General features: G+C 33.6%; 1 protein-coding gene across 2 annotated transcripts in view; it reads right to left on the minus strand.

Moving 5' to 3' along the window:
- Positions 1 to 12,500, minus strand: part of LOC115220270 (putative mediator of RNA polymerase II transcription subunit 26) — an 18,424-nt gene that overhangs the window by 4,714 nt on the left and 1,210 nt on the right. The window contains exon 1 of one of the 2 annotated variants that reach the window (XM_029790378.2): positions 6,576 to 6,589. The exons of the other annotated variant lie outside the window; for it this stretch is intronic. The gene's annotated coding sequence lies outside the window, so the exon portion shown is untranslated. Of the gene's footprint in view, positions 1 to 6,575; positions 6,590 to 12,500 lie in introns of those variants that run through there. 2 annotated transcript variants of the gene reach the window in all.

Here is a 12,500-nt window from a genome sequence, read left to right on the forward strand (position 1 = left end):
ATTAGATTATAAAATTAAATTAGAAAGATAGATAGATAGATAGATAGATAGATAGATAGATAGATAGATAGATAGATAGATAGATAGATAGATAGATAGATAGATTCGATTTAAAGAAGTGTTAATAATCTAGAGGATGCGGTTTCGATAGCTGTGAAGTGTGGTTGTAAAAGTACGAAAATATGGTGATCATGAAACGTTGAAGCGTGATAAATATTTGAAAGAATATCGAAATATATCCGAGAAAAATCGGTGATTGCAGAATGAATCTTTCCGAAGTAACCTTTCTCTGCCAAATAAATAATTTGTTACTTTATTTTCTTCTTTTTTTTTTAATTAATTATTATTCGTTGTTGTTGCTGTTGTTGTTAATGTTATTGTTATTATTGTCTTTTGGTTTCAATTTTTTTAAGGAATATCCAGTTATTCAGTTGCAGATGTGAACTAATCACTGATAGCATGTATCGAAAATCCGATATTTCGCAATTTTAAGAATTAGATTTTTTGGTAAATTGAATAATCCCTTTTAATTATAAAATTGTTTTTTTTTATTATTTTGTATCTCTTCACTTTGATGTGTTTCCTTTGTATTGAATTGCGTGAACAAAATGAAGGATACTCCAAAATTTAAGGTTTTCGTTTATGGATAAAATTCTCAGGAATTTGAAATTGCTATTTGCTCGTTGAATATTTTTTTAATAGTTATATTTCCCAATTACAGAAAACTTCAATACAATCCAAAATATGTGCGAGAGAAAAAGCTAACATTTCAGTGTAATTTCCTTATTAAGTATAAGAGAAGATTATTTTTTATATATCCTTCAGTTGTTATTCCTGCTGTGCTAGACAAAGTAATGTCCGTGTTGTTACGTATATAATCCGTTGAGGAAACAAAATCGAGAATGATTGAACATATAACTAGATATATGTATATATACACATATGAATTTATACAGATATCTATAACCAAGTATCTTTTCTTTTGTAGAACTGACAGAACAGTGAGTAAACTGTAAACCAGAAGGTCAATGGAAAGGGTTTTGATCCTGTTTTACCTGTATGATGTCAGTACCTTGTTGTGGTTGCTTTCTCGATTTTATTACTTTCCTATATTTTGTTAATTATATGTGTTTTATCGCAGTTTTTTTTTTCATTTGTTATCAAATTCATTGACAGGACTCATAAACTTTTTAAACGTTTTTGTTTTCTCTGAGCGTTAATTTTTGTTGCTTTTGCTATTGTTTTTGTATGTTTTGATGGTTCACGAATTTATTTCATATATTTTATAAAATACGTTTGATTCCAACAACGATGTAGATAAAAAGTTATTGATGTCACACTGCAACTTTGTCTTATTGTAACTATAACAGAAACAATTTGATTCTCTGTCAAGTTTTATGTGCATGCATTTACTCCTTTTTTCCAATATTTATAGTTATTTACAAAGACATGTACTTATAACAGACATATACATATTAATATCACACGAGGGTGAAGTCCGACGTAAGAATATTTTTAAGCTTAAATTCTCCCTTGCAAAAATTCGAATTTTTGGGGCTTAAAATATCTTTATGCTTTAAATATATGGAATTATTCATATATATTTAGGCCTCAATATGTGTGTATATTAATAAATATGTACATGTGCTTGAATATATTTTTATATATATATATAAATATATATATATATTATAAATCTATGTGTGTTTGCACGTAAGTATAAATTTATATTTATAAGATATATTTATATCTTATATCTTAGTTCTAAAGATATATTTATATCTTATTTGTATTTGTATACATATCTATATATGTATATTCGATTTAATAATCGGTTTCTTCTCTTATTTTCTTTTCTTCAAGTTCACCTTCGGATTTTTCTCGCTTTTATGTTTCTTTGAATTATTAAAACAGCTAAGTAGACCCCATTCTCTCCAAATGCCTCGTCTGGTCTCCAGCATTAACAAGAATTAACGAGGAACAACTAAGAAAATTTTCTTCTCCTTGCTCCAGAAACTTGACCAAATTCTAATTTGGTTTCGTTTGGGTATTTTAAATTACTTTGTGCCGTTCAAACTTTTTTCTTCTTCTAAATTCCTTTGCTTATTTTTGTTAATGTGTGCTTTTATTTTTATTTTTTTTCTTTCTGTATGGCAGCAACAATAATTATAATGATAATAATAATGAGATAATGTAAATAGCATCAAAACGATTCCGTACTAAATGAACACTTTTCGCAAGTTTTGTTGGTTGTTTTGCTCTGTGATTTTCTCGACGATTCTGTTCAATTTTAGTCTTATACAAACACTGCACTCACGCATAACAACACAAACACTACTGTACATACGCACACATGTATACTTACACACAACACATACGTACACGCCTACATCTGCACGTACATACACTCATGCTTCTATAAATACATCTATGATTCACTTTTCGAATACTTTGCAATTTCTGGAACCAACAGTAATGATGATAATGATGATGGTGCTGGTATTGCGATTGTTCTTCTTATTGTTCTTGCTATTCCTACTCTTCCTTTCTGCTACTCTTCCTCTTCCTCCTACGGTTGTTGCAGTTGTGCTTTTATTTTTGGTATGTTTGTTTCCTTGTTTTGCAGATGTTTTTCTTTTTCTCTTGTTGTAACTCTTAGTAATTCTTCTTTTTCACACACATACTCACTCTTTTAACCCCCCTTTCTCTCTCTCTCACTCTCTCTTTTTCTTTCTCTTTCTCTCTTTCACGTTCTCTTCTTACCTCTTCTGTTTCTCTTTCTCACCCTGTCTTTTTTTTTTCTCTCTCTCTCTCTTATTTATTCTGCTTTACTCCCGGTTTTTGGTATAATATCAATTTTGGAAATGGAATAATTTTTCCGCGGTCGGGAGTCAGGGAGTTTTTTTGTTATTTTTTTCTCCTTTGCTCTTAAATATGAGAACAGTGAGAGAGAGAGGGGAGGAGGAGGAGGAGGACAGAGAAGAGTGAATAAAGAGAGAGAATGTGTGTTTGTGGAAGAGAGAAAAGGGAGAGAAAGAAGACAGAGTAGGTCGTGGTAGCTGCCACAATCCTGAGATCAACAAATACAAATTGACCTGAGTGTATGGTTGGAGGCGGACATACGTTGGAAACGACGACGCGGAAATTCGTATTCTTTTAGCTGTGACTCTTTTCAGTTACCTTCTTATCGCTTCTCTTTCTTATTCTTTCCTTTCTCTTCTTGTTTCTTATGGCAACCACCTGGATATGAAAGAGAAAAAAGAAAATAAGGTGAAGCGGAAAACGCTAGAAATAAAAAGTAAAACAAACATATATAAATGTGTGTGTGTATGTATACTTATATATGTGTATATATATATATGTGTGTGTATGAATGCATGTTTGTCTCTCTCTCTCTCTCTCTATATATATATATATATATAATATATATATATAATATATATATATATATATACATATATATACAATATATACATATATACATATATATATATATATACATATATATACATATATATATAATATATATATATATACATATATATACATATATATACATATATATACATACATATATATACATATATATACATATATATACATATATATACATACATATATATATATATATATATATATATAATATATATATATATGTATATATATATATATTATATATATACATACATATATATATATAAACATTTAAATAAAAACACTTTAAAAAAACTAAAATGTGCCCTAACTGCTCATTAATCAGCTAGTTAATTTACTAATGCTTGCTTTGATTGTAAAGTAATCGGTGTTGATTTGGTACAAGAATTTCTACAGCACTTCGAGCTGGTAAGTAATTTCCATAGAGGACGTTGGTAAGCTCTTAAGGATTGACTGGAATAAAATAATATAAAATAAACAAATCTGATTTGACCGCCAATTGCTTGCTTCTGTTTTGAAGAGTACATTCCATGACGTGTGTTAATCAAGTTAATTTGTCTTCACAAAGGTCTTAATTAATTAAATTTTTTTTTTAAATCATACTAAAATACTTTATAACATTTTTGTTGTTTGGAGTTGTTTTTATTGATTAATATTCGTCATTATATTGCATATGTTTTGTTGTTGTTGTTGGTGGTGGTGGTGGTGGAGTAAACTCCAGGTCAATCCGAACTGAACAGATTAGGTATGATGAAAGACGTTCCAGTCCTGACCAACACGTCTTATTTTCAGAGGCATTATATCTAAATATACACCATAAATTTCCGTCTTTTTAAAGCGTTTAGTGTGTGATTTAAACGACATATCTCTGCTATTTTTAGCAGGTCCATCTAATAAAAAATATAGAAGCTCTCGCGTTAGCTCCTGCCCCACTCTTTCTGTCTTTAAGCAATGGTATAATTATCTAAAGTGGAGGTACATGGCTTAGTAGTTAGGGCGTTGGGCTCCTGATTGTAAGATTGTGGTTTCGATTCCTGGACCAGGATTAATAAAACAAAACGTTTAATTTCCCCTTTTCCAGTCCACTCAGGTGATAAAAATGAATAATCCTCCGACGGAACCGTGTCCCGTCCAAGGAGGAGTATATACTCCTGAGAAACCGGGAAACCAGCCTTATGGATTAACCATAATTAAGCGATTTTTTCCTTCTCGTATGTTCTGACATGGACGGTGATAAACCTCACATCATCTCCGACTGAGCAGATTTACGATCAAAGAGAATTTCAGGTAAGGCTATTCTGATTTTTATTATTTATTAAATTTCCAATCAGTGTCTACCGCCTCAAGACGGTGCTTCGACATGGACGCAGTCCAGTGGCTGAAACAAGTGAATTAATAAAAGAGGACATACAATAATTGTTATTATACGGAAAGCCAAATGGATTGCATCTACTGAAGAACTAGCCATTCCATAGTGAAAGCATTATGAGCTGGCAGAAACGTTAGCACGCCGGGCGAAATGCTTAGCGGTATTTCGTCTACCGCTACGTTCTGAGTTCATATTCCGCCGAGGTTGACTTTGCCTTTCATCCTTTCGGGGTCGATTAAATAAGTACCAGTTACGCATTGGGGTTGATATAATCGACTTAATCCGTTTGTCTGTCCTTGTTTGTCCTCTCTGTGTTTAGCCCCTTGTAGGTAGTAAAGCAATAGGTATTTCGTCTGTTTTTACGTTCTGGGTTCAAATTCTGCCGAGATCGACTTTGCCTTTCATCCTTTCAATAAACTAAGTACCAGTTGCGTACTGGGGTCGATCTAATCGACTGACCCCCTCCCCGGAAATTTCGTGCCTAGAGTAGAAAAGATTATAATCTTATAAGATCTAATAAGAAGGTAAAATGGGATCATAAATAAATTTAAATCTCGTGTTAGGTACGGAGTTATACAGCTACTCAAACAGAATGCGTATCGGGAACAAATAGGCCCCCACCTGCCTCATAAAGGCACTCTGAGTTCATTACAGCTTCCCATTTAGTTGTATGGAGGTACCATGCGATCACATACTTTATAATGAAACTAAAACTGGTGAGTGTACCGTTAGTTTGCAGTATTGCTCACAACAAATGTTAGATTTCGGAACCCACATCATTATGCTCAGGTGTTCTTTGGCTACTGCCATGATCTCCAGCCTGTAAACACTCAACCCTACAAGAGAATTTCCATGTGCTATTTGACCGGTGATATGTCCCATTATGACAACGTATTTCGTCGTCTCTCTGGGACTGGTCTGAACGGCCTAGCTTCGCCGACCGATCCTACTGACTGTGTAAGTCCACTATTTATTAGTAGTGGACCAGCCCACTTCTTGCCTGGGGTTGTCCGCCACAACAACAGGCTAGAAACCTCGCTCATTTCATACCCGACCACAGTGAACAAGATCTCAAACATTTAAACCAAATTTTCTCAAAACAACTTTCCCGACCGTCCAATAGGCCTCCCCTTTGAGAAACACTGATTTAACCTAAATTTGAGACACCAGCAAAAGAAGAAATAAAGATAGACTTTTTTCTCTTCCAAAGAAAAACGATTTTATTCACACAAATATGCAATCGAAGAGTTTAAAGTATCAGTAATGATAAGGCTGTTGACTGGGAGAACACAAACATGGTTTAAACAGTAAGCTTGGCAGGAACGAAACGTGCCTTTAAGCAGTGCAAAAACAACAAAAAATGGAAGGTGCAGTTATGTACAGGTTGACGGAAGAAGAGCAGGACAAAACGGCTTTATCGATCGCATTCTCACCTGGAATCGATTTTTGCAATTTTTCAAGACTTATACACGCCCTGATACCGTCGGTATCGACTTATCAAATTTGAGTGCAATCGGATGGAGGATGCCCGAGATCCTAAAAGCCACACACACACACAGACAGACAGAACGGATTTTATAAAAGAGATATACGCGCGCGCATACACACACACATATATTTACACCACTCAAAACACTCATGGTACAGTCGATATTTATATATAGGTAGATGAATATATTCCCATGTATAAACATATATTGACAGATATACGTATGTGCGTATATGTAAATTATTGCGTGTGTTTTGGGTATATATATATATATATATATACGTGCGTGTATGTATGTATATGAATATTATACGTGTAACTGTATGTTTGTGTGTATCGATCAGTTGTATCATGGGTGTTTTAAACGTGATACAGATATTAATTGAAGCTAACGGAGACACAGCTGTTCCCAATTATACTTAAGTGAACCTGTAGCACTTGTAAAGCTTTCAAATATATTCTACCGTCAAAAATTCGGTCTTCGTACACGAGCGCGTGTGAAGTTATGCTTATCCGTATTTCCCAGCATACAAAGGCAGAGAGATAAGGATAAAGCAGGAGAAGAAAAGAAAGAAAGAAAGATAGAAGGATGTGAAGGGAAAGTTAAATGTGTCAAGAATTGAAGATTCGTATCAAAATTAATGAATTTATTTGAATACGAAAGATGATAAGGTACTATTTTACTGGGATAATGTTTCATTTTTTATTGTTTGTTTTTATTTGTATTTTTAATGTATTTATGCATGCATAGGCACAGACATGGCTGTGCAGGTAAGAAGCTTGCTTCCTAACCAAGCGGTCTTGGTTTCAATCCCACTGTGTAGCCTCTTGTACAAGTTTTTTTTTACTATCGCCTCAGACTGACTCAAGCCTTCTCAGTAGATTTTGTAGACGGAAAGCCTGTTGTTTATATATATATATATATGTGTGTGTGTGTGTGTGTGTGTGCGCGTGCGCGCGTGAATATGTTTGTCTCCCATCACTGCTTGACAGCCGGTGTTGGTATGTTTACCTCACCGTGACTTAACGGTTCCAAAAAGGAAACCGATAAAATAGATATCAGGCTTTAAACAAATAAGTACTGACGTCAGATTGACATCGTTTGAACTCGTTCTTAATCAGGATCACAGTTTAACATTACCAGCTGACTCATGGGTCTTTCAACGGAGTTTACTCGGATGCAAGCATTCACAGCCAGTTCTCCAGTTTGAAGAAAACTTCCGACTCTCCTCCCATGCTCAGAGACACTAAAATCTGGCATAGGCTTGCCCTTGTTTTTGCCGGCGCTCACTTAAAATCACTCTACCAGCTCGTTCAATTCTTCCCAGATCTCTCCCCAATACAAGAAAAACGTATTTGCGCTTCTGAAATAGAGAGTTGTGTACCACATTAACCTTAAAACTACGGCTAAATTACCCTTCCGTTGTAATGTAACCTTCTTCTGAAGACTTATTTTAAACACTTCGCTTAGACTGTTCCTGGATAATGAATACTTTGGAACTCCCTCTCTCTCCGCGTTTTCCTATCAGCACCGACCAGAATAAGTTCAAACTGGACATCAATCACCTTGATGTTATCTGTGTGGGAGTGCCTGCTAAAGATATGGCCATTGCACCGAATTAAAAAGTAAAAGTAAAATAACCTTATTTGTATGTAGTAAGATTAAACTGCGTTTTGTGAATGAAGTCTAAGTATAGTTCAAGAAAAGAGATGTTCATAACATTTGCCACGAATATGAATAAAGCAAATTTAGAGCACCATCGGCCAGTCATGTGAGTGACCTTTATAAATAAAATAACCGATAAGTGTACAATAATTATTATTTCTAGCTCTAGTTTCAAGTTCGACGTTAATGGGAATATTTGCTGAAACTTTCTCTGAAGTCAGTAATCAAAGAACTTCTATTAAGTTTAATCTATCGCTAATGCATTCCAGCTATTTAACATTTCAAGATTTCAAAGGCTTAATGTTCAGATTTAAACATGGTGAACTTCGAAGCATTGGAATAAAAGGATTACCTTAATAAAACATGACACAGATATTGAATTAATTAATAAATGCCTAAGTGCATCGATAGCCAACTCCATCTGCTTAGCATCAGGAATAAAACCATTAGGCGACGACCTGAGTAGGCAATTTCGTTTAAAGGCGAACGAAAAATCATATATTTAACTACAGAGCGGAATATATATATGTATTCGACACACAACAAGGGTAACTAACCATGTTCAAAAATTGATTGGATTACAAAGATTCGTTGGTGCATTTCCATCAGTGCACGTAACATGATATTAAAAGAGAAAATATTAAAAGAATAAAAGCACATTTGTTTTCGAAAAGTAGGTTTTTAAACGTTTAATTTCAAGTGTAACTTGAAATCACTTCTCTCAGTTTTCTTATATTGTTTGCTATTCCTGTTTTTCTATGCTAGAAAGATACTCATCACTGATCACAAAACAAATACGGAAGAGAAAGAAGGAATTGCTTTAAAGATAAAAAAAAAAATAGGTGCTGTTGTTGTTTGTTGGTTTGTTTGTTTTTTACACATTTCTAAAAGGCTGAAATAAATATCAATGATATGTATTTATTCTAAGCATCGATGAAACTAAAAGCATCAATTGTTTAACTTTCCATAGATGTATATATATGTATGTGCGTATGCGTGTGTGTGTGTGTAATTATATATATATGTATGTATGTATATATATATATATATATATATATATATATATATATATATATATATATATATATGGGTGTGTATGCGTATATATGTGTATATGTATATATACAATGTATATATGTATGTATATATGTATGCTTATGTGTATGTATATATATATATATGTATATATATGTTTATATATATGTATATATATGTATATATATATATATTATATGTGTGTGTGTGTGTGTGTGTGGTGTGTGTGTGTGTGTGTGTGTGTTAAATTCAATTTACGTTGAATGCTAACAAAGTTTGCTTTAGAAGCGTCGAGATGCATTGAAAGATAAGGAAATAATTTTATTCTCAAAAGCAAGATGATGCTAATAGCATAGCATGAACAGGATAAACTATCCATATTTTGCAAAAAAAATCTGTCGGTGGACAGCCATGAGACTCGAAGTCACATCCCTGTGATTACGCGTCAAGTGCTTTACCATTAAGCTAAACTGCTCAGCAGATGATGAAACCTATGGACATTAAGGAGTGAAGGAAATGAAACTTTTGACATTCATAGCTTTCCTAAGTACATGAGCCATATAAATGAAATACCCATGACCTCGAATCGAACCTAAGAACACAGAACCCGGAACATTGCCATTTACTCAACTATGCCTGTCATATAACAAGTTAGGGCCTAAACTTCGATAGAAGTGCTAATTTCTACAGCCATAACTATTTCTCAAAAATTGTTACAACACAATATAAATAGAATTAAGCTATGTTAACATTAAATGTGTTACTTTATTCAATTATGGTAAATTTCCGACATTTGATTACAAGACATATTTTCTAAATGAAATTAACAAAATCTCGACAAATATCATAGGTTCGTAAAGATGGTGCTTATAAATTTGATGGCATTTCTTGTCCATGCCAGTTGTTTGCTTTAGATTGCCCTAGTTAGCCGTTCGCTACGAGATATATTTAAGGTATCTAACCCAAACCATTTCTTTAAATGAAGCTTTTCACCTTAGTAATTGCACACTGGGTCATTAGCAACATTTGCAAAGACGAATGCAATACTGTTAGAGAGGTTTTATTCTCAAATTGGCTCTTTAAGTGATTGAATGCAAATGTACCTGGCTAGCTAAGAACTGATACACCTTCTGCGACACAACAGAATTAATTGAATATGTATTTAATTGTAAATCTTGAAAATTAGGTCAAATACTTGCTATTGTTATCGTATTTGTTCTTATAATAGCTAAGTCTTATACATTCTATTCCCTGTCTAATTATAATCCGTTCAACTTCATAGAAACTAAACAGAATTAACAAAACAGAGAATATCCATAATTAATAGCAATCATTCCAACAATTTCGACAAACAATTCCATTGAAAATGGTTTCTCTTAAACATGTCTGCATTCGTTTACAATTTATTGAATTCGCTCAAGAACTTCTGTTCCTGTTACTATCATAGTCAAATATATTCAAGAATATACGTGAGAGAGGGAGAGAAAGGGGTAGGAGAATGTGTGTATGTGTATACGTGTGGGTGCGTGAATTTCTTTGGAATTTACTCGTAATCTACTTGAATCAATATTTCAAGTGAAATTAACATATTTCTAGCTGTATATATATATATATATATATATGTGTGTGTGTGTGTGTGTGTGTGTGTGTGTACGTATATATATATATATATATATATATATATATATATATATATATATAATATATATATATATACACGTATATATCTCAAATTTGTATCTTACTGAACTGCTTAAGTAACAGGAACGTAATCAAATCAACACCGGTTGTCAAGGGCTGGTATTGGCAAACACAAACACATATTATATATAGTGAGAATTTACAAAAAACAAAAGACGAAAACGGGTGTGTAAACAACAAACAGATGTATTAGTTTAACGCTCGGGAAGTGAGAAAGTCTTTTACGTTTTGAGCCTACGCTCTTCGACAGAAAGGAACACAGAAATAAACAGGGAGAGGAAATAAAAAAGGTTTAGTGGCTAGCGAACTATTATGGGATTCCACACATTTCCCATTTACCAAATTCATTCGCAGGACATTCGTCAGTCCGTGGGTGGTATTATGGAAGAAGACACTTGCCCAAGGCTTCGAACATGTGGATACAAAAGGAGCTTCTTAACCACACAGGCGGCTGCGGTGAGATTTGAACTCAGTGAGTAAAGTTACACCGCAACAATCTACAGTAAAAATTGCATTCAGAAATCAAATTTTACTTAATCATTTGATTCTCTTGAAGTTCTGAGTTCAAACTCAGGCAGAAGCCTACTTTTCAGAGTCGATTTATTTTTTTTTTCTACTCTAAGTACAAGGCCCGAAAGTTTTGGGGAGGCGAGGCCAGTTGATCAGATCGACCCCAGTACGCAACTGGTACTTAATTTATCTACCTCGAAAGGATGAAAGGCAAAGTCGATCACGTCGGAATTTGAACTCAGAAAGCAAAGACGGACGTAACTTGTATTATATCAATTCCATGAAAGGTTTGGCCTAGTCCAAAGTCAGATATCAATATTTTGTAGATCAAAAGAAAAGTGAGTTAAAAGATTCTAATGGTGCAGGAGCCCACTTGCCATCGAGCAAGCTGGGAACCTGGCCAGTCCGCAACTGCTTACAGTAGTTAGTTTGTGTACGTTTATTTCTCTCCACAGCCAACATTTCCTTTCATTCTCTGAGAATTGAAAAAAAGAAAAACAATATACGCCATTTTTGTTTCTAAATACGAAATCAGTATTCGGTGAGGAGAAATGCCAGAGTGGATAAAATATTTGTACTGTCAACTCCTACATTAAAAGTTCAAACCGATGACAGATATTTCGATGTATTTCTGGGTAGAACACTTTATCTATGCGTTCGTCGATTCCCTTAAGATTTTTGGAATAGAGACTAAATCCTGCGTAATCGTTATCAGGATTTAACTTAATTTAACTGTTCAGAGAATTATTTACTTTATTCAATTCACTCTGTCATTCTCATAAACTACATCCTGTTCTCGAGGACAATAAGTGCTTTTCTTCTCTCTTAACCACACCAAGCATCTAGGCATATATTTATATATATAATAGGCGATGAGAAAGGTATAGCTTATAAAATCACAGAGAATGACGGTGTGTTTGTAATTTTATCATTAGTAGTTTTGTGTTGGGAGGAATGTTATTTGTGGGGGCTTATATTGCAAAGTGTGGTAATTTGTTTTAGTGAGGTTATCATTTTATCAATAACACATAAAGTATTTGTGATGGTATTTTATTTTCTTCATTATTATCATTTCGAATATGGATGAGACAAGAGACATTCCAGCCATGAACAGCTCTATGGTTTTAGTAGTATATCTAGGGCTGTATTGTCTAATGTTTGCTTTTCTTACTTAAGACAATAGAGTGTATTTTTAGAGAGATTTGGGTGTACTTTCTAGCAGGTTCAAATGACCACATTGTAACTCTGTCAATAATTCACTTATCAGTTATTTGACAGAACGTCAGTCAATATTG

This window comes from Octopus sinensis, linkage group LG16 (assembly GCF_006345805.1).
Source record: "Octopus sinensis linkage group LG16, ASM634580v1, whole genome shotgun sequence".
NCBI classification, from domain to species: Eukaryota; Metazoa; Mollusca; class Cephalopoda; order Octopoda; family Octopodidae; genus Octopus; species Octopus sinensis.